Consider the following 16475-nt stretch of genomic DNA (forward strand, 5'->3'; position numbering starts at 1 on the left):
GAACCCACCCAGGGCCTTGTTAGGGCATGCCCACCACGAACTGGGGGACCCACCTCCACACTGGGAGAGTGGGGTGAGACACTGCGAAGATGGTACCTTGTGCACTGGGAAGGAGTGTGGTCTCTTCAGCACTCGTGTGTGGTGACCTGGTATTCAATCTGGAAGGTGAGACCCTGTTGGCAGGACTCTTTTTTCACTAAGAACTTTCTTTTAATAAATTTTGCTCTCCTCACCTTTTAATGTTTCTGTGTGCCTAACTTTTTCTGCTCATGCGACAAGAATCCCGGTTTTAGCTGAGCTAAGGAGCAAAAATCCTGCATCAATTATAAGAAAATATAGTATAATAATGATTTTAGTTATCTTAAGATTAAAAGGAAGATAATGAATTATGGTTCTTAGAACCGATCCCTCGTGAAATATAATTATGACAATAGACTCTATGGTAAGGCATTGATAAATACTGAGTTAAAATTTGAGACATAAAGAGATAATCAACAACAACAACCTGAGCAATTCAACTTTGCTACCTCAAGAATAAAATCAGAGACTTTCCATTATTTCTGGCTTCTACCCTCTGTGTATGATGTCCTCGGGGAACCATATTTCTGACGGTGCAGAAGATTTCAGGTTCGTCATCCATAAGATACTTCTCCCTAAGGTTACCTCTCTATGTTGACAGGTAGAAGAGATTTTTTTTTTTTCTAGGAGGTTCAGTTTTCTTACTGACACAGAATTCCCATAGACTCAGTGATGTCTTCGGCAAGCTGCTGCCTGGATGTTAATATTTTGGTGAAGTGAAATAGTCAAAACTTTATAGTCAAATATGTCTGTACTAGAAACCTGGCTTTGCCACTTCTACAAACCCACATTACCTTGTCTGTAATGGGGGAGCTTAATGTCTATGTCTCGGGGCTGTTAATTTAATTAATGGTGAGTTATATAAAGCATCAACATTTGAAGTGCACTAGAAAAATATTATTTACTCTCTTCCTCATTGGTCCTTGTTTGTTTCTGGTCTTGTTTCCAAGTCTTGAAATGCTGAGTGAATTCTGCTGTAAGACCTTTTCATACTTCTTTCCTTTGAGAATGATTTCTTCTCCCTTTTCCTGTCCTCTTAATCTATGATTATGGAGGAAATCTGAAAATAAGAGAGAAGATACGCAAGTGCCTTTAACACTTGCTGCATAACAAACCTGCTGAGACTTTAGTGGCATACAACAAAACATATTTTATCTTCATGAATTCACAGGTGCAGAATTCAGAGAGAGCACAGTAGAGATGTTCATCTTTGGTTTAGTTACTTGAATATGGTTTCTTTTGTTTCTAGGAGAAAAGAGGCTGATAATCTTTCCCATACACATTTAACATACAATGGTAATCTGGGTATACAATAACTGTAATAGACACCCCAAAACTTGAAGGGGAAAAGCAAGTATTCAATCACCAGTCCTTCACATTCTAAAATAGTTGGGCATGTATTCCCAGTTTCTTCATTAGGGCCCCATCCCTAATGATAATTGTCCTTAGCTCTAAATTTCTTATCTGTAGGTTTATATTTCATTCCATTAGACAGAATCCATACCCACAATTATCTTGAAGATAGGTCTTCTTCTTTTAGACCCCTGTAAAGAAGTGGAGTAACAATGCTTTTAAGAATTTAGAAGCATTGTTGTCTAGCCAAGAGAGTCAATGGGGCATGCTCTTAGATTCTTAGAGAATTTTTTTGCTGAACTTAAAAGGCATTTGGGAAACTGCTTCATATCTTTCTGAGGTCTTAACAAAGGCCTTTTTCTGCCATACTCTGGATTCCCAGAGGCCATGTTTTGCTGGCAGTATTCCGGATTTCTTTGATCTTTGTCCTGAGACCATCTATTACTTTGAAAATGTTTCCTTAGCAGGAAAGACTGCCCTAGTCCCAGATAGTTCCTAAAAATTCTAACTAAAACTAAAAAGTTATTTCTTTAAATCATCTATCTCTTTCCAAACTTTATCTAGAACAAAGGTTGTCAAGAGACTGGGATTCCATCTTTCTTTAATGGATATAGCAGCTTCCAAGGGAAGGGTTGAGGGGTACAGCTCACAAGAAACAGCATTATTACAGAAAGATGACTAGGGAAAAAGAGTGGAAAGAGGAGGACTTCCACAACAATGTACAGCAATAATAAAATATGCTCAGAAGGCACTGGACTCTAGTGTGACACACAACATTCCATTCTCTTCTGTCTCGGGTTAATTTTTATGCTGATATTTATGCAAAATGTTAAGCTGTCTAAAATAGTCTGCAATTAAGTCTCTTTTCATGTATGGCTCATCAAAACATAAGTGCATTTTTATTATAGTGCTCAGTATTAGATCCCAGGAAAAAATAAAATAAAATCCCCCTAAATTTTAAGTCTATCTGAGAGACAATATTTTAGAAGCTGGCAGAATAAGAGAAACAGAAAAATATACAGAGCAGGAGTGTTTCCAGAATAAAAGAGTAATACAAGAAAGAAAAAAATCATAAAAAACAAGTGTTTTTAAAAAATATATAGTTATTGGCATTACATTCGATAAAGAGATTGAATAAAATGTACATTCAAAAGAAACAATTGAATTTTGAATTCAGAAATTATTAAAGATTTAAAGGACCAGATAAAGTATAATACAGGGTTGATTGTCAGAAATGAGAGTTCAACCGGTTAAGAACTGAATATTTTCAGAGGAAGAAGAGCAGTAAGTGTAGAAGAAAACCAAGGATGAAAAGTGATGGGTATCAGCGTGCTGGAGAAACAAGATTAAGTGAAGCATTTTGCTTTTGTTTTTATTCTGTTGGGGATCAACACTAAAAGACTGAAGATCAAAACAGAGAAAGTCAGGGAGACAAAAAGAATGCATATAAGTTCAGCTGCTCCCTGCTTGATGGTATTCAAGTCAGGATACTATAATATATATTAAAAAAATGCCGTTTCTATTCTTTCAAATAAAAAACATTTAATGAAAACGTTTTAGGCCATTTGGAACATGAACTTACTTTATTCCATTTCTTTAAGTTATAAGAAGTCCTTCCTACCATTTTGGAGTTTGGTAAAGGATTCATAAATACATGTAGAGATTATGAACAAGGTTCTAAATCAATATAGCTACAGGACAATGCACATAACAAAGGTTACATGTTCTTGTTTGCTAATTGTAGTAATGTTCAATGAGCTTTAGCTAAACCTTGTTTGATCTTCATGCAATAAAATACTCCAAGTTGCTAGTAGGACACCCAGCTGGTAGTACCCAACAGGAAATTGAAAATGCAGAATTAGTGAGGGAGTGGTTTAGACTAGACATGTATATTTGAAAAATATTTTCATAAAATTGAAAGCTGACACACTGGGAGCAGATGTTATTGCCACAGAACATGAAAGAGAATAGCTTGGCAAAAAGAAATGGGAAATGTTTATATTTGTGGCATGATAGTAGGAAGAGGGTTCCTACTGTGGATATTAAGCAGAGAAAATGATTAAAATAACGTGATTTATTTTTTTAAATTTAAAAGATTTAGAAATCCCAAAAATATCAAAAATATAACCAACATCAGTGGTCAAATCACTTGGCTTATTATTCACATATTTGTGTTTATATTTTATACTGTCAATATATATTAATATATTTCAAAAATAGGAATATTTACACACATTTAATTTTATACAATGGGTGTTTTGCTCTCTGTTTTTCTTTGTACCTATGTATGTATGCATTTAGATATCCATTATGTTGTGAGAGTCATCCTGGCTGATAAACGTAGCTAACATTTACTTATTTTTGTATGTAAATGTGGCTAACATTTACTTATGCTGTCAGATTTATCCAGGTTGAAAAACGTAGTTAACATTTACTTATTTTCAATGCTAGATAGTATTCTGTTGTCTAAAATAAATCATTATCCTCTCATCAACAGACTTTTGGAATTTTTTCCGACATTTTTGCTAATATAGACACAGTCCAATGAACATTGTTTTGCAGGTGTTACTCAAGACTTATGAATAGAAACCTTTATGTTTACATGGTATGTGTATCTTTATTTTCAACTTCACCTCATATTGCCAAATAGCACTCCATAAACCAAGGGCATAAATCTACTTGGCTATATTTGTTTCTAAAATTGAAAATTTAGCTTTTCACATGTAATTTTTTACCTTATTTCAAAACACTTTTTGTGCATGGCTATAAGTTAAGTTTTACATTTTGTTTTGTCATGTAATTGACCAATTTCTGCACCTGCATCTGCTGTTCATGTATTAAGCATTCGTCAGTGACTTTCATGTCACCTCAGATGTATTTCTTCTACAGAGTACTTAATTGTCTTTTATTGACCATTTGTTTATCCCCTCCTAATCCTTCCTGGTATTATTTATTATAACTTTACAATAAGGCTTGTTACCTGGTACAGTAAGTCCCTCCATTTGGCTCTTCTTTTAAGATGTCCTAATTTTAGTCCTTTATTTCTTTTACTTTTTCTTTTTTTTTTTTTTTTTTTTTTTTTTGATGGAGTCTTGCACCGTTGCCTGGACTGGAGTGCAATGGCATGATCTTGGCTCAACGAACCTCTGCCTCCTGGGTTCAAGCAATTCTCCTGCCTCAGCCTCCTTAGTAGCTGGGATTACAGGTGCCTGTCACCATGCCCAGCTAATTTTTTGTATTTTTAGTAGAGACAGTGTTTCACTATGTTGGCCAGGCTGGTCTCGAACTCCTGACCTCGTGGTCCGCCTGCCTCGGCCTTCCAAAGTGCTGGGATTACAGGCGTGAGCCACCGCACCTGGTCTATTCTTCTTTATAAAACTTAAGATCAAAACGTTGAAATTCTATGAAGGGCTCTATTGAAGTTTTCAATGGAATTGAATCAAATGTAAAGTTTAATACGGAGGCAGCTGACATTAATCATATTTATTCTTCTTATTGATAAACACATTAGTTTTCTATTTCAGTCTTCTTAAAGTCATTCAATAAAGTATTAGAATTTATTTTGTTAGATCTTTATACAGTCCTTCCTTCTTTCCCTCCCTCCTTCCTTCCTTCCTTCCTTTTCTTCCTTTCTTTCTTCCTCCTTTCTTGCTTCTTTTTTCTTTATTTAGCTAGTATAAATCATACCACTTGCACCTTTTTCTCTCTTTCGCTTTAGAAAAGTTTTGAATTAGGACAACTCTTTCATGAGTCTAGGTAAGAGTCATTAACTTCACTGTGAGGATAATGATGACTAGGTCAAAAGCTAAGGCAAGAAACTTGGAAAATCTGAAACCTCCCGAATCAAATCTTCACAAAGAAGCTCAATTATAATTTTCCTTACTCTTTTACTCTTACCTTTTCTCCCTATTTCATCCTTCCCTCCATTCTTCTTTTCTTCTTTAGTTCAATTAATTTCCAGGTTATCAATTTCACAGGTAGATGGAAACATACACATTAATTCCAAATCAAAGGATCTTATAACTAAATTGTTATTTAATTTTTAAGTGTCATTCTGTCGGAATTTTTCCATTTGTACAAAAATCTGAACATATTTGAATGTTTTCATATTCACTTGAGATATTTATAAAATCAATTTCCAGGAATGTGAGTTGCCCAATGATCATAAGATTTTCATTGTTTTAAACATTTTACCATTTCAAAGGAAATAAGTCTTTATCTTCAATGGTCCATATCTTTTTAAAGCATATTGAATTTGTTTTACAATCTTTGATGAACATGTGAAGACATAATTAGAATGGAGCTTTACTCTAAAACTGATATTGGCAAACTATAGTGCACAAGCTAAATCTTACCCCCTTGCAGGACAAACATAATTCTGTCCATAAATTACATATTGTCTATGCCTATTTTCATCCTGCAATAGCAAATGTGACTACTAGCAACAGATACTGTATCTCCCACAAAGCTGCAGATCTTTACTATCCGGCCCTTTACAGAAATAATTTTCCATGATCTTCCTTGGCATACAATTTAGAAAAGAGCAGAGGTAGATTTACAAATTTTACTTAAACCAACTTTGAAAAATTGTAAACCTGAAATGGCTATGATTTCACGCAGAAAAATATCTGTACCAATTATTTAAACACTGAGATTCGCAACAGCATATATTATGAATTAGACATTGAAACAATGATGATTAAAAATATTCTAAACTTTTTCCTGATTTTATATATGGATATGATGATTTTAGGTCCAACCTGAAAATTCTTACTTTCCCGGTTTGAACTTCAGTCAGTCAGGTATATTAAGTCTCCAGCTTCCTGAGGAGTGGCTCAGAATCCTGGCTTCAGGTAAACAGTCTCCTCAGTTGTATCCTTCTAGGGTTGTGTGTGGAGAAGGCAGAGGCTTCTTGTTCTTGCCACAGTCTGGTTTGCCTCACCTTCCTGTGTGGATTCCAGTTTTCACATTATCTAAATAACTAACTCCTCATCTAGCATTTATTTATTTTAAGAGAAATCTCTGTCCTTTGTTGTTTAATTTTAGAAATTGGTTGTTTACTGATATACTTTGGGGGAAAATCTGAAAATGGTTTTGAACCAGTATGTGTGTTGAGGAGGTGTTGGCTACCTGCCAGGCAAAAGATAATTGGAAGTGGCAGTGAGTTATTATTGAAGTGGTCATGCCATTCTGGTGAGGAGTTATTTTCTCTCACCACCATGAAAATACCATTCCACTGGCTTTTTGCTAAGAAGTCTGATGTTAATCTCACAGACTTTTTTTAAAAAAATGCATTTTTCCATGACTTGCTTTTGAGATCTTTGTTTTTCTTTAGTGGTCTACAGCTGTACTACAATATTTGAAGGTAAGTTTCTATCTATTAATCCTAATGAGAGAAGCTGTACTTTCTGAATATAAATCTTCACATCATTCATCAATTAAACAAAAATCTCAATTCAATTATATGCATTCATTCTTTTATTCACATTCCCCACTTTCTGCATGAAGCAAAAGAACTGAAGAACTATTCATACATTTCAAAATGTGTTATTCTTTTTGGTCAATATAAGGCACCTTTCTTGTTTCTTCTTGCTTTAATTATCCCTAATTATTCAGAGTTTGTAATAACATTTTTATAAAATAAAAGTAAAGTCTAAATCATATTTTATATAAAAATATCTTTCTAATATATAAACTATTTTTTGTATATGCAGATAATTTATCTGCAAGGAATCTTTACTTATATAAATGACATTAAATTATATAACCTTATTTTTTTTTTTAGTTTTCATTCACTCTTTAAATTACCCTTATATGTGATCAAGATAGTTCATTTATTTCTGATACATTATAGTTTTCCAGATATGCATATATCACATTGTACTTAGACAATCTCCTTGTGATTGTCTTCAATGAATAATTTCTACAAAATATTTACTCAATATCTATTTTATATTCTCCTAATAGACCTCTGGGAAAATTTTTTTTAAATAATGTACACTCAGAGTGCCAGATTGCACTCTTACAGTTTAGAGCAGGCGGCACTGCTACCAAAACTGCATGAAGCTTTCTATTTCCCTGTATTTCCACAAAATTTTGGCATTATCAGGTTTTTGAATGTTTTCCAGGAAAAAATATGTCAAGTTGTTATTTTATTGTTGTTTCAATTTGCATTTTAAAATTAATAATGTCTGAGAACTTATTCCTACCTTTGTGAGTCTTTGGGGTTTCCTTTTGTGCTAATTTCTAACTAATATTATTTTTTGACTTTTGAGATTGTTGGCTTTTTCTTGTGGCTATTCTGAAGTGTTTTATTTATATATTAAATATATTATTAGGAAAATGTAGGCCTAAGATAAAACTTATCTCTACAGTTTAGGCCTTGGCATTTAGGTGGTGGCCTAGACAGATTCAAATGCTATTTCAAAAACCCAGATGCTTTGACTTTAGAATACTTAGGTCGAAAGTAAGATTTAAATAGCTATTTGTTTTTTAAAGTAAATATTGTTACTAATGTTTGGCTGATTACTGAAGTAATTATGTAATTTTGAAATATATTTATGCTATATCTAAATTACATAAAATATTATATTTCTCTGAACAGTTTGTTGACATACTTGAGTACAAATAGTTGCTGAGTTTGTCATCATATGCTTCTCTCCAAATTAGACCAAGTACAGTGGTTCAATATTTTTTTTAAATTTAAGGAAACTATCCAAACTTTGGTTTTAAATAGAAACATTTTAACATATCTCACAATTATTTTTAAATTACATTTTGCCTCCTTGATTAAATTTTCAAATTCCATGCAATCCTGTGAAAAATATTCTACATTTGCCAGAAGCGGTGGCTCATGCTTGTAATCCTAGCACTGTGGTAGGCCGAGGCGAGTGGATCACCTGAGGTCAGGAGTTCGAGACCAGCCTGGCCAACACGGTGAAGCCTGGTCTCTACTAAAAATACAAAAATTAGCCAGGCATGGTGGCAAGTGCCTGTAATCCCAGGTACTCAGGAGTCTGAGGCACAAGAATCGCTTGAACCTGGGGGTAGAGGTTGCAGTGAGCCAAGATCCTGCCACTTCACTGGAATTCCAGCCTGGGCGAAAAAGTGAAATTCTGTCTCAAAAAAAAAAAAAATAAATAAATAAAATAAAAATAAATAAATAAATAAATAAATAAATAAATAAATAAATAAAAAGAAAAGATGAGCAAGTGGCCGTAGGAAAATTATATTACAAAACTACATATAAAAAGGATTTATTCATAAAGATAGTGATCCCATGATTACTAGTCCTAGGAGAGAGTGACAACTTGACATAGCTAGTATTATTTAACATAATAAAATGGGCAAACTACATAAAGTTTGTATGCTACAATTGCCATTATTTTTCAAGATGCCATTTATCTACTATGAGACTCAGTGCTCTACTTGCTCTTTATGATTTTCAGTAATAGTTGTGAAAACAATTATGAGATAATCATTCTATAGCATTTTCCACATGTCATGTCTCTGTAATCAAATCATAAAATATATTTATTTTTAGGTAGAAGATTTGGCATAAACTTGTTCTCTTCAGCTTGAACAAAGTTTTAGAGAACGTAACTGCATTATCTATCCATCAGTAAGTCTTTAATGCCAACATGGAAATTGTAACAGGAACATTTAGGCAAATGTTAAGACAGTAAACCTGGATAATATTGAATACTTCATAAGTCAAATTAAAATAAATGGATTCCATTATTCATTTTTGGTATTCAATTTTCCAAATTCAATGTTTCTCATAGCCTAAAAGGTATTTCCAGATTGATCCAAAAGGCAAATATAAAATTTTAGAAATAATGCCATTAAATTTGTTTTATAGATTTGCTCTTCTTATGCATGTGTGATATTTTTGAGAGCTGGTTATAATCATATTTGAATGAATTTTTAGAAATATCAAAACCATTTGCAATATGTATTAGAAAGGGAGAAGATATTATGCTTTTAAAGGCTTCAAATATTTTATTGCTTCAAATACAACACAGGTATAGCCATTTAAAAATAACATTTGTCTTTTTCATGACAGTGTGGTGGCTCACACCTAATTCCAACATTTTGGGATGCCGAGGCAGGTGGATCATCTGAGCTCAGGAATTTGAGATCTGCCTGTGAAACATGGTGAAACCCCATCTTTATCAAAAATACAAAAAATTGGCCATGTGTGGTGGTGCACACTTGTGGTCCCAGCTACTTGGGAGGCTGAGGTCAGAGGATCTCCTGAGCCTGTGAGGCAGAGGTTGCAGTGGGCCGAGATCACGCCACTGAACTCCAACCTGGGTGACAGAGTGTGACCCTGTCTCAAAATAATGATAATAATAATAACAATAACAGTTGACTTTTTAAAAAGTAGTTTAAATTTAAACTATGAATGGACAATAACAAATGTCTTAGAATAGTAAAAAAATGTTATTCTTTAAAAATGTGAAGAGACATGATGTATTGTTACATTTTATAACCTATAAACTTTCATCAAGTAAAACTCACTCATCTTTGTATCAACTAAAAAATTCCGTTAATAGGCATCTTCATGAGCCTATAGCACAATAAAATTCATCTGTATAGCTACAAGCATAAAGACATAAAACAATTCTGATTTCACATCCTTCCAGTTACTTATTGGAATAACTTGGGCAATTCAATAAACATTTGAGCTTCCACGGTTTTGAATGAAGTTCACCTAATCAGCAAGCACCTTACATCCTGCTAAAAACTCAAGGCTAATTCCAACTTAAATCTTATTCCTGAACCTGTCTGGACAGGCAAAGGAGAGAGAGAGAAGAATGAGAATGAAGAGAGAACTGAAAAATGTACAAATATGGGCAGTATATGTAAAGTCCAGTAACCCAAACAGCTGCCTAGACAAATAAAGCAAGCCTGCCTCTCCTTGTCCATTATAGGCAGAAGAAGAGCTGAGAATAACTCAGTTGTATGCCCCATGCCTAGCTAAAAGTTGACCTAGGACATTCAGTTAATTGGTTAGTAATCGTAACAGAATCCTGACACAGGCTGCCACTCTGTGGTGCCCAGACATCCTTAAACCCTCAAAAAGCTTTGGCTCTCTTCCTGAATCAGGGAATAGAAGCCTGTGCATTTCTCTCTGACTGCCAACAAACAGATCCTAGCACATAATAAGCGCAACCTTGATGAATATCAAGCTTGCAAATATTTGATTGCCAAATCCTCTCCCCTTGGATAAAAGACAGCATGAAGGAGCAAAAATATTATATCCAAGGTTCTCTTGAAAACTGGAAAAAAAAAAAAAAAAAAGTATTTGTTGAAGTTCTCTCCTTAGTTCTCTTTGCAAGAGTTCTCCCCCTTGTTGGTGGATATTTAGGTTGTTTCCCATGTTGGCTATTAAAAGAATGCTGTTAATGAACATTCATATATGATGTTTTGTATCAGCATATGTTTTTATTTATCCTGTGTAAACACTTAGTGGTAAAAGAGTTGAATCACATGGTAAATATACTATTAACATTATAAGAAATGAACAATTTCCCAAAACGTGATGCTATTCTGCATTTCCACTAGGAATGCACAAGACTTTCATTTGCTCCACTTTCTTGTCAATGATCTGTCTTTTTAAAAACATTTTAATAAAATATACTGTGATTTTAATTTACATTGACATTCACCTAATAGGTAATGATATTAGCAACTTTTTATGCAGGTATTTGTGATCTGCGTATTTTCTTAGAAAAGTATCTGCTCAAATCTGCCCATTCTGTTCATGGTTTTTGTTTTCTTATTACTGTTTTGAGAATGTGTTACAAATTCTGGATAGAAGTTCTTTATTAGACATATTATAAATCTCCCAGTGTGTGACTTGTATTTTGATTCTCTTAACAGAGTTTTTCGAAGAGCCCAAGTTTTTAATAGTGCTTATTTATTTAATTTTTGTAATGAATTATGCCAGAGTCACGAAGTTTTTTTCCTATATTTTGTTATAAACTTTTTCGGTTTTAGGCTTTACATTTAGGCCTATGACCTATTTTCAGATAATTTTTGTTATGCTGTGACATATGGATTTAAGATTCTTAATTGTTTAGCATATAGATATATCTATTTCAGTACCATTTATTGAGAAATATTTTATTTTCCCACTGAATTCCTTTCATACTTTTGTCAAAAATCAATTGATTCCATATGCATAGGTATAAGAAATACACCTTCCAGACTATTCCATAGATTTATTTGGGCATGTTGAGGTCAATATCACACTGTATTAATTACTGTAATTTTATAATAATGTTTTAAGTAGCATAAGTCTTTACCTTTGTTCTTTTTTTTTCAAAGCTGTTCTGGATATTCTAAGTTTTTTCATTTTCATAAAAATTTTTAAATCAGCTGATTATACAAAAAAAAAGGGGGCTTCTGAGATTTTTTCATTGGTATTTTGTTGAATTTATAGAACAGTTTTGGAAGAACTGACATTAACCATATTATGAACATAGTATATTTGTACATGAATTTAGGCCTGACAATCTCTTTCTGTGCAATAGCTATTTAAACTATTTAAATTTAATGTGACTTTCTTATGAATGGATTTATTTACATCATGCATTTTGGTATTGGTTTTATATTTGTTTCTTCCTTTTTTCGTCCTTTTCTTCCTCTTTTACTACCTACTTCTAAATTAATTTATTTTTATATCATTATTATTATTATTATATTGTGAGACAGAGTCTCACTCTGTTGCCCAGGTTGGAGTGCTGTGGTGTGATCACAGCTCACTGTAGCTTCTACCTCCCAGGATCAGTTGATCCTCCCACTTCAGCCTACTAAGCAGCTAGGACTATAGGCATGCCATTATGCTTGGCTAAGTTTTGTATTTTTGGTAGAGCTGGAATTTTGTCTGTTGCCCAGACTGGTCTGGAAGTCCTGGGCTCAAGTAATCCATCTGCCTTGGCCTCTCAAAATGTTGAGATCACAGGCATGAGCCAACACACCTGACCCAATTTAATATTTTTATTATCTCATATTATCTCTTTTTTGATTAATTAGCTGTGCAATAATTTATGTAATGTAAGCACTTGTTTTAGAATTTACCATATATACTTATAATTTGTTAGTCTGCTTGCAAATGATATTATATCATTTCAGCTAGGTCAAGTCTTACAATATTATATTTCATCTTTACCTTCCCGGTTTTAGGAGGTGGGTATCATGCATTTTATTACTAATGTGTTACAAACTCCACAAGATATTGTTTTTATTGTTGCTTTAAAAATCAATTATATTTTAAAGAGATTCAAAGAGTAAGACAAAATATCTTTATTGTTACTCTGTGTTATCATTTCTTGTACTTAATACCATTTTCTTACTCTTTGAGAGCACAAAGTTTATTCTCCAAATTCCACTGCTATTGTTTGCCTTTGCCTCCATAACAAATATAACATCTTTAATATTGCATATTCTCCTGACCTTGCTCAGGTTTCAGATAGTTTTTATTGTTCTCTGATCATAGATATATATTTTCCTTAAGTTTTCTAGTTCCAATCATATCTTTGAAGCAATGTGGATTTTTTAAAATTGTTGTATTTTTGTGAGTTGCTTTATTGCAGTGGAATGGAATATTTGTTTTTATCTTGTTTTCATCATTAGTTTATTCAAGATCTAGTTGAATTATACCAGAAAGTCCCATAATGGTGAAAACAAACACAAAGCAGGATTTACAATTGCATAATTTATATATTTTTTCTTTGTACTTAAAATTTATAATATAATTGATCTTTAGTTTTGTATAAATGTAACTGGTTTGTCTGAGCATAGATTTGTGCTTTTCAATAGTTCTCAGTCATGCTATTTCAGATGTTTGCCCATTATATAGCATTTCAGTTTTTCTTTGGATTCTCCCCTAGAATAATTTATTTTCTAACCTATTTATCTTAATTGGTGAGTTTATGATATATAATCATCTAACATAAATGTTCAATTTTAATTTTATTATTGTATTCTGGATTTTTATTAACTCTTTTCTCTTTGCTATATGTATAGCCTGTGTTGAATTTTCATTTTGTTAACCCTTAAAAGACTAGATATTAACTGAACATTACTGAATTAAGCTATAATAGAACATACCTTGTATCTTCAAATGGGTTTGAAAATGCCTAGCATATTTAAGTTCTTATAAATATTAATTTTCTAATATAATTATTAGTTTTGCTACTATTGTTAATTAGCTTCTGTGTTAAGACACTTTCTTACTTTGCCTGTCAAACTATTGGTTCTCTCCTATAGGGTAAATACATGTTAAACTGTTTCAAAAAAATTGAATAAGCCTAGGCAATAACAAACAATTGGCCATATAATGCTTTTTAATTTCATGGAGTCAACGTACATAACTATAAAAATAAAATGATTTCTGAGAATATATTGAGTGTTTATTTTGCATAATATTTATATGACATGTGGGCAATGTAGGGAATTTTTAAACACATGCTTTACCTCAATACTCTAGCATATTTCTCTAAAGATAGAGGAGGAAGTGTTTGACACATTACAGATTTTTTTGTGGATGATTATTCTTTCTGTACTTTCAGAAACATTGTCTTTCAGTTTACAATGAATTAGGCGGTGGCAAAAATCTGAAATACAAAGAATTTTAAATTCATCTACATGCAATAAAAATTGACTAAAGAAGGAAAATAGAAATACATATTACTATTATATGCCATTGGTTCTATATGAGCTTATTAATCTAACTTTCTGTTTTTTAAGAAGGAGAAAAATATACTTCTACAGATATAAAAATAGTGTTATCATTGACAATATGAATTAAAACATAAATATATTAGTACATTTATTAGACAAGACTATTTGATATTTTTCTCTAACAAATCTATATTCTTTTTTTACTAGCTTAATATCATTGGCATGCTATTTTGTTGTACAGTTTAAGAAGATAAAAGCCAGTAAAAGCTATGTGTAAATAAAACCACTGTTATGGCATATGTCAAGTCACAAAAGGTGTATTACTCCCAGCAGTGATATTTATGTGCTATAATATAGAAATCTCTCAACATTAACTTTGTATGTAGAACTCCAGGTACTTTGCATGTCTCACGACATTAAGAATAGATAACCGAATCTCCCAACTTAAAAGGCTTTGTGGAATTCATACTCTATAAGAACAAAACATTAGCATTTGACATTTTAGACTAATGATTTTGGAAGAGAAGTGTACAATTGTTTGATATTTCTTTATGTATTCTCCAATTCAGCAATCACATGGCCTTCAATCACAAGATTCTGGTTTTATGGGGATAGAAATATTGAAAGGAACAATTTTTAAAAATACTAGATGCCATAATCTGAAAGTAATCTTCATAACTCTTATAGTAATAATCATGAAGTATTTACAGTGAACTGCTTCCTCTACCATTCTTTGTTGGTGTTTTCTTTTTCTTTTTTTATTTTTTTTTAAATGACTCTGGAAGTTTGCCAAGCATAGCAAATGGACAAGCAACAGGAGATTGTTGTCAACACATGACCCGGCGGAGATACTAATACCTTTGAGCCAATGCCAACTGTCTTGCCATGAACACTGTTGGTTTTCTAATATATGAGAATAAATAAAAGTTACTGATAGATCTGTTTTAAATGTCACTTTGGATCTTCAGCATACACTTAGATCATTTAAATTATTATCTGAAAGCAAAAATGTTACCATTCAACTCTTCTTCTGTAACTAATATTTCAATCCTTTAAATTGAATTCTGTTAATAAATCCTGTACTCTAAATGAGATATGCTAAGTTTGGGTTAAAAGATTGCATTTTTTTTTCAGTTCTTAGATGTGATATTTACAGTGATGTTTTGTGTTTCAGTCTGTTTGGGCAGTTATAATTGAATAGATTAGGTGACTTATAAACAAAAAAAAATTAATTTTACAGGTTGAGGTGTTGGGAAGTCCCAGACCAAAGTGCTGGTGGATTCGTTGTCTGTAGAGGATCAACTCCTTGATTCATAGATGGCTTTATTCTTCCTTTAACTTTGATGGGAGGGAGAATGAACTCTCTGGGGTTCTTTTATATGGGCATCAATGCAATTTATGAGGGTTATGCCATCATGACTTAATCACCTCTCAAAGGCCCCACCTCCTAATACCATCACCTTGAGAGTTAGGATTTCAACATTAATTTTGGTGGGACAAAAATATTCAGTACATAGCAGTTTATAAAACACTGATGATAGTAGATAAATGGTGATTTATATTTTGTCCCTTTTTATTCACTAGCTAGCTAACTCTTTATAACTACAGTAACTTAAAACAAGTTTTCACCTAGCAATGCCTTTTACAATTAAATACAAATTTTAATTATCAGTTAGTATTTATTTTTAACTTATACTTAATATTATCTAGTGTTAGAAATTAGAAATCTAGCTGGTTCTTCCTTAACTGATGCCTAAATAATTTCTGTAATGTCCGGAATAGAGTATTACATAGAAAAACAAAACAAATTAGTGGTTGCTTAAAGGCTGTGAAGTAGAGTGAGAGGATAAGGAGGTGATAACTAATGTGTATGGGGTTTATTTTTGTAGCCATAAAAAGAGTTATAACATTGACTAGCATGATGACTGCACATGTCTATGATACACTAAAAATTATTAAATTCAATGCCATAAATAGGTGTTATATGGCATTTGAATAATAGCTCAATAAAGCTGTAAAAACAAACAAGCAACTATTTCTTGGCCATATTTGAATAAAGAATGGTTATATATTCTTCAACATTTTCTTAGTCTATTTTGTGCTGCTGTAACAAAATTTGTGAGACTGGGTAATTTGAAAAGAATAGAAATGTACTTCTTACAGTTGTGAAGTCTGGAACATCCAAGATTGAGATGCCAGCATATGGTGTCCAATGAAGGATTTTGGCAGATGGCAGAAGATCAAAAAGGGTGATAGCCCTTCTGCAAGCCTTCCCATTCATAAGGGTGGAGCCCTCATTACTCAGTCACCTTCCAAAGGCCACATTTCTCAATTCTGTTGCAATAGGAATT

The sequence above is a fragment of the Papio anubis genome, chromosome 6 (genome assembly GCF_008728515.1).
Source record: "Papio anubis isolate 15944 chromosome 6, Panubis1.0, whole genome shotgun sequence".
Taxonomy (NCBI): Eukaryota; Metazoa; Chordata; class Mammalia; order Primates; family Cercopithecidae; genus Papio; species Papio anubis.